This window comes from Anastrepha obliqua, chromosome 2 (genome assembly GCF_027943255.1).
Source record: "Anastrepha obliqua isolate idAnaObli1 chromosome 2, idAnaObli1_1.0, whole genome shotgun sequence".
Taxonomy (NCBI): Eukaryota; Metazoa; Arthropoda; class Insecta; order Diptera; family Tephritidae; genus Anastrepha; species Anastrepha obliqua.
This window is the reverse complement of record NC_072893.1, coordinates 31859264-31883064: the sequence shown is the minus strand read 5'-3', so window position 1 is coordinate 31883064 and position 23801 is coordinate 31859264. Positions and strand designations below refer to the sequence as shown.

Sequence of the window (23801 nt, the reverse complement as noted above, 5' to 3'; positions counted from 1 at the left end):
GGATTGCGGCAAAACCGACCGAATTTTTCACAAAGGGAATCCGTGAATTGCCAGAAAGATGGGAAAAAGTAGTAGTAAGCGATGGACAATACTTTGAATATTAAATTTGTAACCATTTTACGTCAATAAAGTTTCAAATTTCGAAAAAGAACCGCACGAACTTATTCATAGTCCTATATTGCGCAAAAAAGTTAAATAATATTTGAATAGGTAGAACAGGTGGACAATTGCCATATATAATATTTATATTTTTAGTTACCCGAAAATCAATAAATAAATAATTGGCGCGTACACTTCTGTTAGCTGCTTGGCCGAGCTCCTCCTCTCATTTGTGATGTGCGTCTTAATGTTTTTTCACAAAAGCACAAATGGATTAGCTACAAACATTAATTTCAAAAAATGTTAAATTAAAGCTTCAGTCGCAAACTTCGATGACCCATACCTCGATTTCAGAGGCTAACTTCGAAAATCAGGTAAATGAATTCTTAACTTATAACTCGTAAAAGAAAAAAAAACTGATTAAAAAATTAAAATTAAATTTAAAAACTTTGTTTGGTCCAACACTCAGGAAAAGGTTTATATTGCTGTTTAGTCTTATAATATATTCAACCTTTGTTGGTGTCTTTTTTCATTAAAATTTCTATAGACTTCCACAAATTATTTGTAATTTGTATAAACAATGACTTCTTGTGTTGTAAAGTTGTAGTTGTTGCTAGAATTATTTTGCTTCATTTTTCGTCTAACATTTAAATGCTCTTAGAAATAATCTCATATACGCACCACCGCGGTGCACCGCTACAGCTTCTCTATTTTTAACGATCATTCAATAGACGAAGAAGTACACAAACAAACTTAAGCAATCTACCACTATACCAACACAGGCTCTTCATTTTAGTTGAGTATGACATGGTGAAGAGCGAATCGAGCGGTAGTGGTGATTTAATATCATGTAAATGTAAATGAGAATAAAGAAATATAGAAAAAGGTTGTAAACGATAGATAATAAACGAAAGATAAATAAAATGAAAAATGAAGGAAATTATATTAGTATGGAGGAAAATATAATAGAGGAAAGAGACACGAAAGAGGCAACAAAAACAGGAGTAATATCTACAGAAGATATACCAACTGCAGTTGTAAAACGTGAAAAATCAGCAAACTCATGCGATGATAGTTTTATAAATTAAAATCAAAAGCTAGCATTACTAAGCAAATAAATGGAAATTGCAAGTGAACACAGCAAACGCCGCTTTTTACATCTGTAGCAAATAAAAATCACCACAGCAGAACGAAGTAGAATAGATACTGCGAGAAAAATTGATTTATAAAGAATTATTTGCATAAATGTTCACAAATAAAGTTGAATTGTAAATAATAAACAAATTAAAATATGTGTGGCATTGGCTGTGGACAAAAAAAAAAATAATAAAAAATAGCAAACTGCGAGTTTACACGCGCGTTTGTGTTGCTAAAAAAATGTAATTTGTTATGTAAATGGAGACATGTTTGCAAATAGTTTTATTGCATTAGGGTGGTTAAATTGTTTGGCAGCACAAAGAACAAAGAACAAAAACACAAGCAATAAAAGAATAAATAATTTGTGTGGAACGATGAGGCAATATGACTAAGCGAAAAATACCACTGTCAGAGTTGATCAGAAATGATTAAAACATTCAAATATATAAACATAAAATAAAATGTAATCTTTTCTCAAGAGGTTACAGTTAGAAGGCCGAAAAAAGCGAATTTTCCCCTTCCCGAAAAATTGGACCTGGACGGTGTACTCCATTTTGCCTATTCTATTTACCTGAAAGACAAAACCCAAAAAAATTATTAATCAGTGTGACTGTAGCTATATTCCGCACTAGAATGAAAAAAAAATTTACAAAAATTGACAACATTGAATTCGACACTCTAAAAATCGGTTTTCTTACAGTTTTTTAATCAAAAATATTAATATGATTCTAATATGGCCGATAGCCATTGATTTTGTGCATAACGTTTTAAAATTTCAGACGACTCGGTTGAATAGTTTTTGTTTTTGTAACAACACCAGGTCGAAGAAAGTAGCTTCGAGATAAATGTGTTTGAAGTTTGAGGTGCAGAAGCGCGCAGACCGCTCTCTACCTAGTTAATGCGCTGTCGAAGCTATAATATTGGGAATTTCTGCATGAAATTTTCACAGTGTATTCTTAAGATACTACACTTTCGAAATATTGAAAAAAAAAAAAATCAATTTTTTGAAATTTCTAGACCACCGGGTCCCCTTAAGATAGCGCATCGTCAGAACGACAAAGGGTGATGCTAATGTACAAAAAATAAGGCTGACGTTCCAGCGTTTAAAAATTGTAAATAACTATCTCAGACTGTGTATTCTGCATATTTATGAATAAAATCGAACTGTATATGCAAATTCTAGAAAAGTCACCAGAGCGGCCACCTATCTGAATTTTGACAAAAGATTCCTTGGCAAACACACCCTATGAATCTCAACGCAATTGATTGGCTTTCGAATCTATAAAAAACACTTTAATTTTCATATACAAAAAAAAATCCACTTATCGTGGAAAACATCAGTTTTAAGTGATTAATCCAATTCTATTAGAAAGCAAGAATTGTTGAGCCGCCCTAGTGCATATAAACTATAAAGCAAAAACTCAAAGTCAGCAAGAAATGCGCTTGACCCAAAGCAAAAGTCCGAGTTATCCACTTACATACATAAATAAAAATGTAGCTGTAGCATTCATTCATTCATTCTTTTTTTTACATCCATTGCTTGTTGTTTTTCTCACTTGAATTTGCGTTCATTTTCAATGCAACCAGTGCAAGCAAATTACACCGAAGGCGTTATGGGTCAGACGACAAGTAAATTTTTTACCAATTAAATGTATTGCGAGCAGCGCAAATAAGCTGATACACTCATACGTATAAACATTTTTACGCCAACGTCGAGATCATGAGGTAATGGTCAACACGGGGCACAAATGTACATATAAATATATAGTACACACACAGCCCGCGGCAGACCAAACCACAGCATATCCACAGTTAACCAATGTGTGATATTTTTCTTTTTTCGTTTTTTGTATGTTCATTATTATTTTGTTTAGAAAAATGCAGCTCACTGTCTACCAAAAATTATGTAAATGCAAGTTTCAAACTGTGCAAACTGAAAAAAAAAAAAAATAATAATGGAGGAATTACATAGCCGTTTCTCCATAATTACACGGTTTTTAAGTAAAATTTTTAGAAGAATTTTTGGTATGCAGTTTTATACAATAGTTTATTTAATTGCCTTATAATAAAGTGTCAGTTTCATGTTGCCAAAAAATTCGGTTGATTTTTTATCATTTTTTTCCCCTGGCGGTCTTAAGCTATTTCTGCCTATAAGAAATGCCTGACATTTTTTTAATAACGACAATGCACAACATCGCCAAAAAAAAATGTTATAAAAACTTAGTGGAATTCTTCGGTAATTTTAAGCTTGCCCTAAGCCACCTAGGACTAGTATTAGATAGGAAGCTGTCGTGGAGAAACATACAATTAATGATAGAGTAAAAAAAGCAGCCACAGCACTCTATAGGTACATGCAAAAGAATTGTGGGAGCAAAATCGGGCCTAACCCCAAAAATAGTTCACTGGTTATATACAGCAATGGTAAGACCTATCATGACATACGGTGTCTTAGTCTGGTGGCCAACACTTGAGAAAAGAACAACAGTAAAATGTCTAGAAAGTATTCAAAGGGGTGATGATGATGAATGCCATCAGCAAACAGCTGGGGGCGAAATCGGCACTTAGGTTAAGAGAATCTTCCATCTTAGCCACTAACAGAAGAGGCCACGCAAGAATACTAGACGAATACCCCTTCCTACATCAAACGACAGACTTTTGTAGCTCAATGGAGTTGCATTTAAACACATCCTTTACCACAGCTTTCCCAACGAGAGAAGATTGGGACAATGGGGTAATGGACAATAAAAGCGGAATCAGCATCTATACTGATGGTTCCAGGCTAAATGATCAAGTAGGCGGAGGCCTTCATTCTGAAGAAATGAATAAATAAAAGTGTGCTCACAACAAGAGATATAAACATATATTCACATAGTCAATCGGCCCTGAAAGCTTTAAAATCGCTTAATATTAACTCCAAGACAGTAAAAGAATGTATCATCGTTTTGACAGAACTATCACAGTACTTTGTAATAAACCTGCTCTGGGTGCTGGCTCATAGATACATAGAAGGCAACTGCAAAGCAGATGAACTGGCGAGATTGGGTACCATATTACCGATCGAACCAGACAAAGCAAACATACCTTTACCAACTTGCAAGATGCTTATAGATAAACACACAATCAGTGCTGCCAACAGGCTATGGTATCAGTCCCTGACCTGTGCAACTAGTAGAATGACATGACCGGAATGGAGCATGGGCCGCACAAACCGACTGTTCAAACTAAGCAGGAAAAACATGAGAAATCTTCTCGGGGTCTTAACAGGGCATTGTCTGATTGGCAGGTATACCAGTAGACTGGGAGCTAAAGACTATTGCAGAAGCTGTAACGACATTGAAGAAGAACATACTCGTAGAACACTTTCAATGCTGGTGCATGGCTCTGGATAGAAGAAGGTTCAATATTTTAGGAAAAAGCTCCTTGAATAATTTGGCAGAAGTAGCCAATATACAAATAACAAGTCTTGTTAGATATATCAAAGCGACAGGTTGGTTCAATGAGGACGATGTAGAGTGAGGAGAGAGACAGCCCCGGTGGTATCGCAATGGGTCTACAGCAGGTCTAGGTGTGTCAAACGACAACCACTATAAAAAAAAAAAAATAATTGGCGCATACACTTCTGTTAGGTGTTTGGCCGAGCTCCTCCTCCTATTTGTGGTGTGCGTCTTGGTGTTGTTCCACAAATGGAGGGACCTACAGTTTCAAGCCGACTCCGAACGGCAGATATTTTTATGAGGAGCTTTTTCATGGCAGAAATACACTCGGAGGTTTGCCATTGCCTGCCGAGGGGCGACCGCTATTAGAAAAATGTTTTTATTAATTTTGCTGTCACCGAGATTCGAACCAACGACCTCTCAGTGAATTCCGAATGGTGATCACGCACCAACCCATTCGGCTACGGCGGCCGCCAACGACAACCACTATACCTACCTACTTACCTAAGCTTGCCCTATATTAGACTAAAATTTTTAAAAACTAATGCAACAATAGCGATCTACACGTTCCCCAGATATTAAAAAAAGGCTGAATATAGCAATAAAAGATATTAAAGGTATATTAAAAATGGGCAAGGACGAAAAATTCAAAAAATAAAAAAAATAAAAAAAATATAAGACATTGACAATTCAGAATTTCATGCTCACCTCACAAATAACATTAATATACCAATCAAGAAAATATCTTCGAAAGAAATACGAATAGCAATTGAGACAAAAATTTGAGTAAATATATCCCCAGGATACGACGGAATCACAAGAAGGATTCTAAAGGAGTTATCTGACAAAGCCACTCACTACTTAAGAAATATTATATAATATATCATACCGTTAAAAGTTAGAACATAATATGTGTAAAATTTTTCAGATTAATAAATTTAAAAGTTTTCTGAGAAAAAATTCTAGATAATTCGCTTGTTTTTGCCTTCTAACTGTATATAACTCTTTAAATGCATTCATATAGTGTAAACCATATTGAAAATATTTTTGAAAATTGTTTAGTGTTTTCAATTAAATAGCATTTCTTCCGAAAGGAAAGGAAATTAAATAACTTTCGCTTTTTGTTGTTGTATATTCTTTTGACAAAATCAGTTTTTATAAATACGAGGAAAAAATTTTGGTCTTTCCACCGCGAAAATTGTATTCGGGTTAAATCCAATGCGGGTCAAATGGGCTAAAGTGTGGACCCCTTTTAGTGGCGCTGAACAGCATTGAGAAGAGTTTCACAAATTCCAAATTCCACTCCAACATTGCACAGCCTACACCAGAGAACTTGTACCTCAAAGTTCACTTACATTGAGTTGTGTTTGTGAAGTAATTTGATTAACTTTCAATTTCACGCTCATCAGATACCAGAAGTCAAAACTGCTTTGGTATTTCTGATATTTTAGTTTGCATTTCTTGTTTCTTAAGGCTGCTTTCATTTACAAGTAATTAAAACAGAAGGTCGGCTACACAGAATTGCTTGTCTGTAACAAATAAACAAAGTAAAAGGTACCAATGTAAATTACTTGGCAATGAAAGACAGAAGCCTGCTGGGCAGTTGCATTGTGGGAAAAAATCTATAAAAAATGCATTCTGTTTGTGTTGAAATGTTAAGAAACGAATGCATAGCGCAGTTTTGTTATGCAACTACCTGGGGTTAGATATTAATAAAAATAGTAAATTTGTCTATGAAAATTTATGATTTACTAATCTAAAGGCAGTCCGGGTAAAACTCTGATACGTAATTTTATCAAAAGTTGATTGGTATGCAGTCACTTCAAAGTGATTGCAGCATTCAATTAAAAAAAGGCACAACTAAAGGGTGGTTAAATTTTAAAGGCCGATGTTGAATGTAAACTATACCTAAATGTCAAGCTTTTTTCTGCATTCCATTTAATATTTTTCAATTTCAGACTAATTCAATTTGAATTATGTAAAGATACACAATCAAACAATGCGTTAAAGTTATTTAGGCTCATTATGAAAATAGGCGTTCAAATCAAAATCAAACAATGCGTTAAAGTTATTTAGGCTCATTATGAAAATAGGCGTTCAAATCAAAATGCATATCGCGCACTTCCTGATTTTTTCGGTCAATTTAATCGTCCAAATGTGCGTACAATCGGAAAATTGTACAAAAGTTTGAGCAAACTGGGTCTGTAAGAGATGTGGAAACACCAGTGCATGCTCGTACAGCTCGTACTGCAGAAAATATTGCTGATGTTCGCGATAGTGTGGTTGAAGAACCGTCCACTTCAACTCGTCGTCGTGCCCAACAATTGCACCTCTCACGCTCGTCGTTGATGAACATTACACACAAAGTCTTGCATTTGCACGCTTACAAAGTGCAATTGACTCAAGAACTAAAGCCTTTTGGCCATTTCAAGCGTCGTCAATGGTCAAAATGGTGGCAGGAAATGTCAACAGTGAATGACCATTTTTCGAAGAAAATCATCTTCAGTGATGAGGCACATTTTCACCTTTCGTCAATAAGCAGAATTGTCACATTTGGGCGAATGATAATCCAAGAGTGATTAGCGAAAAAGCAATGCACCCACAAAGAGTGACTGTTTGGTGCGGTTTAGGGGCCGGCGGTATCATTGGACCGTATTTTTTCCAAAATGAGGCCGGTCAGGCAGTTACTGTGAATAGCGTTCGCTATCGTGAGATGACAACGAACTTTTTATGGCCCGAATTGGAAGATATGGATGTGGACGATATGTGGTTTTAACAGGACGGTGCCACTTGTCACACAGCTAACGAAACTATGGCTCTTTTGCGCGAAAAATTTGATGGCAGAATAATCTCACGTCGCGGCGATGTCAATTGGCCGCCAAGATCATGTGATTTGACACCGTTGGACTTCTTTCTTTGGGGTTATTTGAAAGAAAAGGTGTACGTTGAAAAGCCAGCAACAATTCAAGAGCTAAAGGATGAGATAATTCGGCACACGAACGGCACAGAACCTCAATTATGCCTCAGAGTCATCGAAAATTTGGTCCATCGGATGGAGGTGTGCCGCCGAGGCCGTGGCGGCCATTCTATACGTAATTGAGCTTTACCAATATTATCATAATAAAGAGAAATCACAATAATTTCTTAAAAAAATTGTAGTTTATTCAAAACCAATACCGGCCCCTGAAACTCAGCCACCCTTCATAAAGGGGTTCCTTTCAGCCATTCTGGCATACATTCAGTTGTAGTAACTTTAGTAGTAACTTTAATCAAAATACTGTTAGAATTAACGCTGATTTCATTAATAATTCTATACCATTAAATAAGCTCGTTCATTACGACACTTCGTGCAAAAGTATAATAAAAATTGCAATTCCGCACCAAATCCAGTTCTTTGGCTATGAACGAATAATCAAGAACCAGATATCAAAGCTTGTCACAAGAATGCAGTTTCATTTCATTTCATTGCATTCCTTTCCAGTAGAACAACATAAGCAACGATCTTTGGTGCTGTTGTTGCTGCTGCTGCTGTTTCTGCTGGTGGTGGCGGTGGTACAATTGCTACCGGTGAGCATAGCAGGCATGGCAGTAATGGCAGCAACTGTCAATCGCAAACAGGCAGCAAGCAACTGCCGTTGCGCCAATAAAACTGGCAGAGTGCGGCACCAAAGAACCAAACGCCCCATGAATAGTAACTAGAATAAGAATTGCAATAAAAACAACAACAAGAACAGCGCAGCCAATGCAAAGAGAAGAAATAGAATTACAATTACATTTGCGCCAAACTCGTTTCACATAGAATCGAGAATTTTCCTACAACTCTATAGAGATAGGCATACATATACATGGAATATATAAAACAAAAACAAAACCAAAACCATGTCGAAGGAATATGCGCACTAGTGGGCTGCTAGAGTTGCCGCGGCAGCTGGTGGCGTGCATAGTAGCCATTGTAGAGACAATATGATCTGCAATCCAGAAGCTGGGAAGGCAAGCAATGAATGTTTTTGTGCACCGTTGATTTAAAAGCAGTAAGCGATCGTGTTGCTAGCGCTTGGCAGCAGCTATTGTTAGCCGGGTGAGAAGAAGAGGGCAAATAATAATAAGAAGAATGAGAAACTACGAAGCAATAACTAAATAATAAAATGCAATAAGAAACCAAAAACATAAAACAGCAACAAAAACTTAAAGCAGCAACAAAGAACCCAGCTAGGCAGCCAGAAGCAGCAGCAGCAGCGGCAGCGGCAGTGGCAGCAGCCGCATCACCATCGCCAATAAACCATCGCTTTTGGCAGTGAATGTTGTTACCATCACATTGTTGGTGCTTTTGGTTGCGCTGCAGCAATCATTTGAATTTGAATGGTATTCACAAAAATTGCTGCAGTGAATGTTGCTTTGTTGTTGTTAGTTTTTTTTAGTTTGATTTTCTACCTCGTTTTGCTTGGTGAATTGCATTCACCAAATGTCAATGCTGACTTTTGCTGATAGCAAATTGCATAGGCAAAAACAATAATAACAAGAACATTAGCGAGGTATAAACTTAAACATATACAACAACAATAACGATGCCCAGATACAAACATATACAACAACAACAATGATGCACAGATACCAACACACACAACATTAAGATTAAAGCCAAGTGAAGCCCAAGTACGCGAAGATTTGCTTTCGGCAGCTACAGCGTCGAACAAATGAATTTACAACAACAATGGCAGCAATAACAGCAGCATCTTTGGTGAAGGTTGCAATGGTTTTTCTGGGGTGAATGGTCCAGCCATGCTGCAAATTTATGGACTTGACCGGCAATGAGCAGCATGCGACGACTCGTCCAAACGGTCAGCTAGACAACCAGCCAATGGACAGTGGGAATTTAAAAATTGTGTTCACAAATTGACAGTGAAAACCTTGTATTAGCTTTTTAAGAGCAACAAAAAAATGTTAATTAAAAAATAAAAAAAATTAATAATAAAAAAATATAAAATAAATAAATAAACAAAGAAAAATATCAGAATTAAAAAAAAAATTGCTTGAGTTTTTTCTCTAGATTTTTTATTAGTTTTTGCCGCCGCCGTAACCGAATGGGTTGGTGCGTGATCACCATTCGGAATTCACTGAGAGGTCGTTGGTTCGAATCTCGGTGAAAGCAAAATTAATAAAAACATTTTTCTAATAGCGGTCGCCCCTCGGCAGGCAATGGCAAACCTCCGAGTGTATTTCTGCCATGAAAAAGCTCCTCATAAAAATATCTGCCGTTCGGAGTCGGCTTGAAACTGTAGGTCCCTCCATTTGTGGAACAACATCAAGACGCACACCACAAATAGGAGGAGGAGCTCGGCCAAACACCTAACAGAAGTGTACGCGCCAATTAATATATTATTATTATATTTTGCCCATAGTCTTCTATTCGTAATCTAAATATTTGTTTAAAAAATTGTTTAATAAAAAATTTCATCTTTTATGATCGCGCGCTTACTTTATGCACGGCGAAAAGATTTTTAGATGTGTGTTCTCTAAGGGGACAGATACCTGTAAAATTTCGCAAAAAAAAACTTTTTTTTCATAAAATGTTAATATAAACCTTTAAGAATATGTTAAAAAAAAAAATTCAGGACGTAAATTTAAGTATTTCTTATATTATAGACCGTCAACCGTGACGATTTTTGATTTCTTCGAAGCAAAAATAGTAGGAAAATTCGCTCCAAAATTAATTTTCTTTAAGCATTTGATTTTGCGATTTTTTCCCATTTTTTTGGAATTCAAATAGAAATATGACATTAATGAACAAATAAATTTTTGGTTTTTTGTATTCAGATCACTGACGCCGATGCTACAATGCCCGCCGATTGAGAAGCCCCGTTGCGACCTTCCTGCAAGAATTGAGTGTACATCCGCCATTTTAAATGATTAAAATAAAAAAAAAATGATATTATTTTAATGTACAAATAAACTGATTGCCAATTTTGAAAAAAATATATGGCCTTCTTCATTTTAAATAATTTTAATGAAAATCAGGGAAAATATGGCCGTTTATAGGTATCTGTCCCCTTAACAGACCGTTATTCGGCTATGCGCGAACCTGACAGAATCAGCTGATAACCTGACGCCATTTGGGATGTGTTTAAACTGGAACTGTGTAATAGCGACTGATTGGACGAGTGTGTGCATATACCCTATGATCAAAAAGTACCGGGAGTGTTTAATTTAATCGAATCGCGCACGTGGGAAGCGGTCCATATTTTTTTCTTATGTTGATAGGACTGTAAGACACTCATCTGTCACTTTTTAGCGCCAGTGGATCATTTGAGGGATGCTGTACGTCGCAAGCGCCCAGAAATGTGGGCAAACAGTGCACCGAGCACAAATTGTGGTGGATTATTTGACCAAACACCAAGTAAATACCATCGTGCAAGCACCGTATTTACCTGATATGGCCCCGTGCGACTTCTTTTTGTTTACCAAGTTGAAGTTACCACTTCGTGGAAGGAGATTTCAGTCCATATATCAAAGAGAATGCGACGAAGGAGCTGAAGGCCATCCCTTCGTCGGCCTATCAGGGGTGCATGGAGGACTGGGTTCAACGTTGGCACATGTGTGATGCTTCAGACGGGTCATATTTTGAAGGAGATAAAATAAATTTGCCTAAAATTTAATTCTGTTTTGTTTTATTTTTCCCCATTTTTCTTTTGCATAATAGATAAAGAGCAAATCTTATAAATCTATCATCCCTGTATTCTATGGGATTAATTATTGATTTTTATTTTTGAACAATTTTTTACTAAATAAAAAAACATGATTTGGAACAATTATTTTTCATCAGGACAATGCACCGTGTCACAAAAAAGCATTTTGACAATGGCTAAAATCCATAAATTAAAGTTCGAATTTGTCCCCTAGCGATCTCCATCTATACCCAGACCTAAAAAAATGCATGCCTGGAAAGCGTTTTCAATCGAATGATGAGGTCATAACAGCTGTGAAAGCGTATTTTGTAGCGCTTCCAGATTCTCACTCCGGGGATGAAATTCATAAATTCAAATCTCCTTGGAACAAGTGTGTCGATGTTCAGAGAGACTTCTTCTTCTCTTCTTAATTGGTGCGATAACTGCTTAAGCGATTTTGGTCGAATTTGACAGAACCCGCCAGGCGTTTCTTTCTCGTGTTAACCGGCGCCAGTTGGACACACCAAGTGTTTCCACCTGATCTTTCCAACTCTGAGCAGACCTTCCCCTTCCACCGCTACCACCAGCTGGTACCGCATCGAATACTTTCAGAGACGGAGCGCTTCTGTTCCATTCGGCCGAAATGACCCAGCCAACGTAGCCGCTGGATCTTTATTCGCTGCGCTTTGTCTATGTCGTCGCAAAGGTCCAAAAATCTTACGCAGAATCTTTCTCTCAAACACTCTAAGCGTCACTTCATCGGATGTTGTCATCGTTAAAGCTTCTGCGCCATACGTTAGGACGGGCATGATGAGAGATTCCCTCTCCCTGTATTTCCTACCATAAACTTGCATTTTTCTTATTGAACCGCAAAACTTATTGAGCAACCTAGTAGGTATGCACCCAAATAAATTTGTGAGCTACTAACCAACCACAATAACAAAAAAACATAAACATTTTCTTTTCTGAAATCACAATTTTATAGTTACGCATTTCGCTTGTGGCTCCACTTGGTGATTGGCTGCCTGCTTCTCTTACCGTAATCTTCCTTAACATACAACAACAAAAAAATTGGATTGGATTATAGTCAGCACGAGAACTTCTCTTGCATGACCACCATTCACCACCGGCTATTTGATCCTACTACCGTCTCTTTGCATGACCGCCGATCATCCAGTGTAGGCTGATCGGTCAGCCTGCTGAGCCCGTTCGTCGCCATCTAATTACTTCTCCTTTCTGCAGTTGTTTGCCTCCTGTGCGGCCACGTTTTATACATTCGGTCGTTGGCCTAATGCAGCAACCTCTGCAGTCTGCTGCAGTTCAGTGCCTGTGTTTGTCCAACCTCCAGCCTCTGTTTATATTCTGCATTTTGCAAACCTCCTGCAGCACTAATCTTCCAGAAACGTCCACTTGTGATAATTTAGTGAGCGCATCGCTAATGTCAGATAAGAAAATTGATTGCTGCACAAATTTATGGCAAATTGGCAGTAAAGTTGGCAGCAAGCGCAGTGGAAGAGGCAGTGAGCAGACGCAGTAAGGTTTGTTTAACAGCTTCAACATGCGCTTTACTGTCGGCGGCTTACGATTTGCCGCTACCCTGCAGCTACGTAGTGTGTGAAGATTTCATAAGACTTAATGACTTTGCGGCTGCCCGCATGAGAAAATATTTGTAAATATATAATTTAGAAGATTTTTAGTTAAGATCACGGGTAGGTAATAGCAAAGAGATTAAGGGAGCGAGAGAGAGAGAAAAAGACAGAGATTAGGTGTGTTCAAGGACTTTTTAGTCCTAGATAAAACTACGGAATTAAAAGGTTTGCAAAATTAAGCCTTTAAAGTGTGTTGGAAAAACTGTGAAATATTTGTAGTGGAATGAGTATTTGAGTAAAAAAAGAGTTACGAATTACAGACTAGTAATAAACGAAAAAAATAATGATTGTTAGAAAGTCGAATAAGGGTCATCTTCCCACTCAATTTTTTTTTTACTGCTTTCTAGATTAATGGTGTAAAGTTCTAAGCAATAAAAATTTGGTTTTTGGATTTGTTTTTAATTTTTAATAAAAACATTTGCCAATAACGTAGCAAAATACAGAAAACGTAGCAGATTGGAATCCCCTTTCGCGGTTGTTACACCTTGCCATGATGAAAGCGCCATCTCAGGTTCAACCATGTTCGATATGTTCTTGGAGAGACTGCGGAAACACAACCAATTCCCAGTTCTAGATGTGGTTCCCAATTCAAGGTGCCTGTCTAAAACTGAACGGTACAGGGAATAAAAACCTGTGCATCGCTAAAGGAGCTTCCCCCTCAAATACCTGGCCTCCTTCGTGAGTAACTCCCCCATTATTTCCCTTTTGTAATCATAGGTTGTGGAGCTTGACGCATCGTCAGGCAGAGCAATTTAAGAACCAGATGCTGTCAAATAAAAAACAAATAAAATCAGATAACATTAAATTCGTGCCGCTCTGCGACACAATACTCGATTCTGAGTAGCACAACCTGCTGGCTTCTAGCCAAGATACGGCTGTGTCAGTAGAGAGTGAGGGAAGTACCAGTCATAGTACTCTCTTACTAGACAAACAACAAAAAATAATTGAACCAAAAACGTTACAAAAGTTAGTAGACGGCACTCAGAAAAGAGTTAGGCCGCGAGAAAACACAAGTCAGAGGGCCTCTTCATGAAGTCTCGCTACACGATGGCGTGGTTTATTCCCAGCAAGATTCCTAAGAATGAATTCGCAACAAAAATGAACAACAACAACAACAACAACAACAGTTTGGAATTTCTAAAATTCATATCAAAAATGTTTTCCACTTGAAGAATTTTTCTTTCTATTAGAACAGAGAAGCTTTAATTCGGGCCGCTTAGATACTTTTCCAAACACAAGGAATAATGACAATTTTCTTGAGAGCTTCACACTTCGCTTTCGTATTTCAGAATTTTTGTCTTATGAGAGACGATTCCACTGATTGGGAAAAGGCCATGTTATTATCCTTATCAACATCTCAGCTCGAAGGATTTAAATACTGTTTGAGCGAACTAAGTTTGCTTCGGAACGTATTTTTAGATCTATTTTAAGTTATGTGAATTGGCTCCAGTGGACACTGAATTTAACGAAGCAATGAGTAGGCCTACATTCATGTAATAAAAAATAGTTATTTAATACAAATTTTCTTTTACGAATTGGTTGTAATTATAATAATAAAAAAGTTATATGCCGCTCACTATTGTACTCGCATATCTTGGATTTGCTTGGGTCTTGCATCTTCCGGAAATACAATGACCCTAAGCACAAAGCCAAAATACTAAAGTATGGATTAATGAAAACTACAGCGAATTGGTCCACCCTTTCCTTTTTCATTTGAATTATATAAAATTTGTTTTAATAGAAACTCCAATTTATAGCACACCCACACACGCACGCACTACCCACACGCTTAAAGGTCAATAGTCTAACATTGAAAACTGTTACCGAACTCTCAATGCAGTTAATGTCATTGAACGCTGAATGAAATCACCTCAACTAGAATCAAATATAAAAATAGAAGCTGCCTGTGGATGTGGATGAAAATGAATAGCAATTTAATGCCACGTCGCTTCGAATTGAACCAAAAATTTATTAGCGTTCTTAATCGCCTCGGCGTGTAACTTCCTATTTGATTTTTATTCAGCGCGGTTTTAATGTCATAAATGATGATGAAAATGCGTGGAAAAAATCAAAACATTAAGCGGCTTTTCATTGCGAGAGAAACTATAACTTTGACTTACCTGCAGTTGGTTCGTGAAAGAGACGAAGCTGATTTTTGTAGCGATTCTGATGATGATGAAAATTGTAATGGTGTTTAATTGTTGTTGTTGTTATTTGTTTTTTTCCTTTTTTTGTTTTTTTGTTTCTTCTTATTTTACACTTTAAATCTTTTTATATTTGCTAGCATAAGAATTTGTCTATTGCACTGTTTTTTGTTATTCTTGTTGTTGTTGTTGTTGCTATTGGGTGAAAGTAGAAAGAGTAAGAATTAATGATTAATTAAACTTCTTTGCTTTACACACAAATCCATTTCAAACGTACTTAGTTTGAAGTTCTTAATTCATTTGAAAATTTAAGTACAAAATTCTTTTTCATTGATTTCGAAAGGTGTTTTTGCTGTTAGCTATAAAGCGGCAATCACTCTGCGCCTAGCGGTATTTGTTATTATTATTTTTAATTCATTTTCACTGCACCTCACACTGCCGCATAAATATGTAAATATGTACATATGCATACACACACACACGCGCACACTCACAAGTGTAGATAAGCACTTGAGTCTTGAGGAAGGTGCAGCACTCACCGAGCAGCACTAAATAAGAAAGCTGATTGGAATTGGCTAAAGAAGCCCGTCAAAAGCGTACAATGTACGTAACCAGCGACACCAGCAAAGTGCTAGTCAGCGGCAAGTTGTGGTGTGGAAGAAGCGCAAGTTGGGGAAAAAGCAGCAGAAGTAGCAAAAGAAGTATAAATGTAATAAAAGAAGAAGGAACTGCAAAGCGGAACAGCAGAATGCTCTGTTTCATTTGTTTTTTTTTCTAATTTTTAGTGTTCGGCCGTTTCACTGGCTGACTGATTATGTGGTATGGCTTTTGCGGTGTGGTGCCGTGCGGTGGCTCATGCGTTTGGTACGTCTCGTTGGCTGCTTGCTGCTCGCTGTTGTTGCTCTTGCTTTGTGGCGGTTGTGGGTCGCAGGTGAAGGTGAGTGCGACGCTGTGCATTTACGTTAGCGGAACTATCGACAAAGTTGCAGTGGCTGTGGCTTTTTCTTTGTATACCATTTTTAATGCCTCAACTTAACTTAGTGCGCCGCACTTGCTGAGTAGCCGACTTACCATTGTTATTGGTTTGGGTGCTGTTATTGGTTTTGTTGTTATTGTTATTTTTTATTTCGTATTTGAAGCGGCAACAGTCTGCGCGAAATAGATGGCTAAGTGTAAGCAATGAAATAAAAAAATCGTACGATGGCGTTGAGAAGGCCAGACAGTTCACACTTGGCGGTTTTTGGTTGACGCGTTCGTCTGTCGCTCAGTCGTCAATGGTAATGGTAATTTACATGAAATTCTTTCCTTGGCTAACTATTTGCTGCGCTTGCAAATGTTAATCATAAAAATAAGTGTAAGTTAGGCAACTCTCTAGTTACGAGGGTTCTAAACGGTGATCGGATTGGAGGTACTTTTGCCAATGGATTTTTTTTGACACTTCACGCTTGACTACTGTCACACTAAATACCTATATATTTTTTTTCAGTATTCATTGACATTTCATCATGCAAAGACTTACGCCTCAACAACGTTTACAAATCGGAAAATTGTATTACGAAAATCGACTCTCTGTGAAAAGTGTTCATCGCACGCGCTCAGGCCAACGTATGATGATGAGCCATGAGGCCCATTTTTGGCTTAATGGTTCCTTCAAACCCTTATTTGGACTGAAGAGCAACCCTAAGCCATTCGAGAACCAACAAACAGCCATTACGCCCTCTCAAAACAACTGTTTGGTGCGGCCTATGGGCTGAAAGATTCATCGGCATATATTTCTTCAAAGATGAGGCTGGCGCCAATGTAACAATGAACGGCCACCATATTGCGTCTTGATAAACGACTTTTTGATGCTGGGAATTGAAGCCCGTGATTTCTGCAACATTTGGTTTCAACAAGACGGCGCTTCTTGCCACACAGCTCGTAAAACAATGGGTTTACTGCATCGTGGTTTCGGTGAGCAATTTAACTCTCGTCTGGGACCAACGGATTGGTCACCAAAATTATGTGATATCACACCTTTGGAATTGTTTTTTTTTTTTTGTGGGATTATGTAAAGTTTAAATGGTTTGCAGATAAAGCATTGGAAGCCAATATTACTAAAGTTATTCACGAGATGCCAACCATATCTTCCAGCGAGTCCTTCAAAATTGGTGTTTACAGATGGTGTAATTACGGCGCAGTGGCGTCCAACATTTGAAGTTGATTATCCTTAAAAAATTAATGTCATGAATGGTTTTACACAAAAATAATAAATATTGCCCTATCAATTAAAAGTGTCGTTGTTTCATTTCAATCTGAAATCCGGTAGCGCTAAATGGATCAGAAAAAAATATACTTTTTTAATATAATATTTTTTCGAAAAAAATTGTGTTACATTTTTTTTTATTATTTTTAGTAAAAAGTATTTTTTTTAATATTTTTCCGAAAAAAATTGTGTGAAATTTTTGCTGAATTTTTTTTTTAATATTTTTCCATAAAACATTTTATTTTTATTTTTATGTTTTTTTAATATAAAAAAAATATTAGCTTTCATTCCAAAATTAAATATTTATAAAACGAGATTCAATCAAAGTATTCCGGAAAATAAATACAAGAAACTGCTCCACTCACAAAAAATTTGTTTTAAATATTTTTCAAAAAAAAAAAAAAATTGTGTCAAATTTTTGTTAGTTTTTTTTTAATATAATATATTTCTCTAAAACATTTTTTAAATTTTTTTTTTTAATTAAAAGAAAAAAAACATTTTTTTTATTTTTTTTAATTAAAAGAAAAAACATTTTTTTTAAGGATTACAAAAAAATTTTAAGATTAAAAAAAAAAATGTTTAGCTTTCAAAATATTTATAAAACAAAATCCAATAACAGTACTCCAAAAAATAAATACAAAAAACTGCTCAACTCACAACCAAATTTTACAAATCGTAAAAAATTTTTACGAAAGAAAATTTTATTTTTCTCGAGAAACTCTCATTTATTCATCAATATCTGTTTTGCCTTTTCAAAGTGATAGCCAGTTCTTCAAATTGACTTTGAGTAAACTACAAATGTCGCTCTGGCTTGGGTGCATTTGGGATATATTTTAAATCCAACATAGCCTCAAAACAGCCAACTCTTAAATCGATTGTCATCAGACTGATTTTTTTAATATTTGATAGATCTCCTCTTTCTTAAACTCTTTGAACTGCATGAGATGTTTCGAGAATGGGACATCTCTCCAAGGGACAAGGGACTATAGAATTATTTTACTCAGCAAAAAGCCCAAGTTTTATCTGCTTAAATTGAATTCTAAATTTGATACTAAATGGGAGCTCTCAAGATGATTGCTTGGTGCTCGGGGTTGAACATCTCCAAAAAATCGATTTATCGCAATTTTAACTGATCATTTGAGCTTACGAAAGGTCTTTGCACGTTTAATTCCGCACAAGTCAACAGAGGACCAAAAATTCCTAAGAATTCAACATTCGAAAGACCTCATTAAAGAGGCGAGAAAAACTTCCTTTGCAACATTGTAACTGGTGATGAAACGTGGTATTTCCAACATGAACCTGAAACTAAGCGTCAAAGTACTGAATAGAAGGCCCCAGACAAGCCACCAACCACAAAATCGCGTTTGGAGAAGTCAAAAATCAATCATTTGTTTTTACGATTCCCAGGAAATGGTCCACAAGGAGTTCGAGCCAATGGGCTAAACCATCAATGCAATTGTCTATGTTGGCGATTTGAAACGTTTGTTTCATCGCATTCGTCGAATTCGCCCCGAATACTTCGAAGAAGGAAGCTGGCGCTTATTACATGACAATGCACCATCTCATTGACCTACTCTTATGACTGATTTTTTGACTAGAAATCGCTCCCTGATATGGATCCCTGTGACTTCGGAAAATTGCATTTGGTCATGAAATGAAAACGTTTTCCGTCCGTAGAGGCCATTCAAAAGGCTTGTACCGACATGCTGAAGGACATTCCCGTTAGTGACCTGAAACAGTCTTTCGAAGAGCTTTTAGATCACGGAAAGCAGTGTATCGAGGCCAATCACCTTTGAATTTGATTCTAGTGATATAACCACAGTCTCTCGTCTACCTGTAATGCTGTTTTTTCCACTATAGTTCAAATCAAAAGTGTATTACTGAGTTATATGTAACCACTACTGTCTTACGCTGTTTTTATTTGCAATTGAGATATCTACCTAAAAAGACTGCCTCTTCTTGAAAACCTGTCTCATAGCATGAATACAGGACATATTGAACTTTATTACCAATTTTAATGTTTTCCTGAAGTAGTTTTGTGAGCGCTAACTTAATAGCTTTGCCGTTCTATGTTGTTCTATTCGTTGTTAAAGCAGAGTCTCCGTGGTTTGTGCTTTTAAATTGCCCGGCGATGACGCTAACAATTTTTTTTTTCGGTTCACACACACACCAGTCAATACTCAATGTATTATTTCGTTGTTATTGTTGATTGTAGTTGTTTGTGACTTATTTTGTTTCAGTTCTGTTACATTAACTGAAAATTTTGTTAAGCCAAGCAAAAAGTAAATGGAAAGACAAAAAAAAAGAAAAATAAACAAAAACTTTAGTGCAGCATTTATTTCGAACAAAACTAATAACAGCGGCGAGTGAAAAAAATGTTGAGGCCAGCTTGTTAATATATGTATGTCTGTATGTAGGTCTGTATGTATGTATGTATGTATAATTTAATATAGTGATACCAAGCGTAAAATTGGCTTAAATTTACGCGCTTAATACTGATTCGTGGAAAACACACTTTTCGAGGTCAGTATATAAAAATATTCTCTTATTGAAGATGTAGCTTCTCTATTTGAAGGTTGTAAAAGAATTTAATTTGATTTTGAAGTCTAGGCATTTTTCAGAATTCTTTCAATATTTTTGTAGTTTTGAAACATTTTCAATAATTTTAATAATTGAAGAAAAAAAAATTTTATTAAAAGAAAAATAAGAGCAACATAAAAAAAAATAAAAATATAAAAAAAAATACAATTTTAATAAAAAAAATAAAAAAATAATAATTAAAAATAACTAAATAAAAAAGTTTTAATTATATTCTTTTTTTAATTTTGTTTTTAATTTTGAATACACCCATACATTGAAATTCTAGCAAAATAATTACTTTATACATTTTATTTTCCAGCAACAGCGAGAGCTTAATAGAAAATAGGGAAATTCTTTTACCACACGAAAATCGTCGGAAAAAGCACGGGAACAGAAAATCATTAATAACTTGCAAGCAAAGACTTGACAGACTGCTTTGGCAATTCATTTCTGATTTAACATATTTCTGTTTTCTATGCATCAGCAGCCATTGTAGCCGAATGGGCTCGTGCGGGACTACTATTCCGAAGTGCATAGTTTTGAATCTCCGTGCATGCAAAACCAAATGATACAAAAATTTTCTTCTAATAGCAGTCGCTCCTCGATAGGCAATGGCAAACCACCGAAGATATTTTTGCTACTAAGAAACTCTTCAAAAAAAATCATCTGCCCTTCGGAGGCGGTTTCTTCATTTGCTGAAAAACATAAAGACGCACACCAAAACTAGGAAAATTGGAATTTTTTTTTGGAAAAATATAAAAAAAATTTTTTTGAAAATCTCAACCGAATCTATTGCAATTTGGACAAAAGCAATTTTGTTAATAAATATTTAATTTTTGGAATGAAATTTAAACAAGAAATTGGAAAAATATTACAATAAAAAAAAAATTGAAAAACAAATTTGTTATTGGACAAATATTAACAAAAAACAATTTTTTTGGAAAAATATTAAAAAACAATCACGGGGGATCGTTACCGACTGCAATTGATGCGTTTAAGCCGGGCATTGAAAGAAAAACGGCCGGAAACGGTAAAAAGGCACGACAAGGTTATTTTGCAACATGACAACGCTCGGCCGCATGTTGCTCAACCTGTCAAAAAATACCTTGGAACGCTTGGCTGGGAAGTGTTACCCTACCCGCCGTCTAGTCCAGACATAGCTCCCTCCGATTATCATTTGTTCCGGCATATGAGTCTCGATTTGGCGGACCAGCGGTTCTCCTCGTACGAGGCTACCAAAATATGGGTTGAGTCATGGATAGCCAAGCAGCGGCCAGAATTTTGGAGAAACGGCATCCGGAAATTGCCCGAAAGATGGGCGAAAGTTGTAGCTAGCGATGGCCAATACTTCTAATAAAATATTTTGTACCGTTTTTTCATAATAAAGCCCCAAATCTTCGAAAAAAACCTTTAGAACTAATTCAACCTCCCAATAAAAAAAAATTGAAAACAAATTTGTTATTGGACAAATATTAACAAAAAACAATTTTTTTGGAAAAATATTAAAAAAAACATTTTTGGAAAAATATTAAAAAAAAAAAATTTTGGAAAAATAATCAAAAAAAGGGAAAAAATAAAATGAGAATTCAAAATTTTTTTTTTTTTTTAAGATTTAAAAAAAGCTTAAAACAAAATTTCGATTTTTTTTTAATTTAAAAATATATTAAAATTTGTTTCTTGGAAAAATATTCAAAAATATCAAAATTTTTTTTAATTCTCTTTTTAATTTTTTTTACTATTTTTCCAATTTTTTTATTATTTTTCAAAAAATGATTTTTTTATATATTTTTCCAAAAAAATTTTTTTTTCAATTTTCCTTTTTGATATTTTTCCAAAAACAAATTTTAACTAAATTTTGTTTTTAATATTTTTCCAAAAAAATTGTTTTTTAATTTTTTTAAATTTCTCCAAAAAACATTTTTTTAATTGGAAAAATATTAAACAAAACCGTAAACATTTTTTTAATAATTTTTATTTAACAAAATTCTTTTTATAAAATTTTTTTTTGTAATATTTTATGGTTTTTTTAATATTTCTACAATTTCTTGTTTAATTTTGAATAAAAAATTAAATATTTATTAACAATTTTTTTTTTATTTGTTTGTATTTTGTAACATTTTTCGGATAAAATTTTAATATCGTAAAAATAATTATTGTATTTTCTATATAAATAAATTTGGTTTTTCTGGTTTAAACTTAAATATTCAAAAATATTGCAGCTAACAACTTTTTGTTTTAATAGACTGTTTGTATTTAAGCTAAAAAATAATTGGATAAATAATTTTATTTTTTTTATTTTCTTTTTATTTGTTTTCTTCTGCAATTTGAATATTCAAAAATATTGAGAGGTAGAAACAGGGGGGATTTTGTTTTTTTTTTTTAGAATTGCTCTTTCCAATATTTTTGTTTGAATTGAGGTTTTGTATTTAAGCTAAAAAATATTCAGTTAATTTTCTGGATAAATAAATTTGTCTCTTGAAATTTTTTTTTATTTGGATTTTCTGAAATTTTTAATTCAAATTAAAGATTTAAAAATATTAACGGCTTAAGAAAATTGGATTTTTTTGTCGTTGTTTTTAGATTTGCGCTTTTCAGTGTTACAATATTATTTTTTGATTGGAGATTTCAATAATGAAATAATTATTGGCTAACTTGTTTTTGGATTAGTAAATTTTTTTCTTCAAATTTTGATTATATTTGGTGTTTCTGCAATGTTTTCTATTCAACATTTTAAGTAGCGCTTGCACTTGCTCTTTTGCATTTTTTTTTTAATTTTCTTTAAATTGAGTTTTTAAATTGTATTTAAGCTAAAAAAATATTCTTTTTTGGAAATTTCTCCAAAAAAAATATTAGCAGCAACAGAAAGCGGGCAGAAGGCACGAATTATTCTACGTGAAAAGACAGTTAAATATTTGCTTTACAAAACTTTGGCTCCATGCCATTACTGCTTACACTTTTGATATGTTTTTTGTTTATTGTTTCGAAATTTAGCAACCAAAAATGTTTAAGGTTTTCAATTTTTGCCATTTCCTGTTATGCTTGGCGCTCTGGTTCACTCATTTATGCAATTTTTTCATTTTTCAAGAAGCAAAAAATTTCTCCTAGAATTCTATATTAAAAAGTGCTATTGGCGCATTTAATTATTTTCTTTTATGCTGAACAATTTTTATTTCTTCACTTTCACAGTACAGCAACACCTCCAGCGGGCATGCACACACAACCACACACAATTCTTTTCTTTTTTGCAAACTTACTTCGTGAATTCAATGCAAGGAAGATTCAATGAGCACTTTGTTTTCGTTGTTTTCGTCACTTTTCACAAAAATATGTATTTCAATAAAGAATAAATGATATTCGTACTTTGTTAAACGCGAATTGCAGACGACGTGAAATTCACATTTTTTAATTAAAATAAGTTTTGTCCCACACACGACATGATTCGCAATGTTCGGTTTTTCGTATTTGGAGGCATTCACTTTACTTGCAGTGGTTATACCAAAGTAAATTTGTTTATTCTCTGCTTAGTCCATAGGAGGCAGCAGACGCTTTCATCCGCTAAACACAACCAGCACTGACGACGTACACGAAGAAACTGAATCGGCACAAACTAAAGATTTAAGACACGAACTCAAGTCGAGTGCAAACCGAGAAGATTTGTTGATGAAAGCGGATGAATGCGAAAATTAAAAAGGCATAGACGACAACTGCGGCGCAGACGAGCAACATTCAGAATACACAGCGAAATGAAGACGCAGCAACAGAGCCAGGCAGCAACATGACAAAGCAGCAATAACAAAGCAGTAAAAGCTAAGCGTGCGTAGCGGCTAGCAAAGAATGCCCGAGCCGGTGGT

The 23801-nt window shown here is 35.2% G+C and overlaps 1 protein-coding gene across 1 annotated transcript in view; it reads right to left on the bottom strand.

The window, feature by feature from the left end:
- The window catches only part of LOC129237341 (uncharacterized protein DDB_G0284459), a 200938-nt gene extending 177391 nt beyond the window's left edge, over positions 1 to 23547 (bottom strand). The window contains 2 exon segments of the mRNA XM_054872021.1: positions 15102 to 15320; positions 23205 to 23547. The gene's annotated coding sequence lies outside the window, so the exon portion shown is untranslated.
- Between the last annotated feature and the right edge of the window lie 254 nt (positions 23548 to 23801).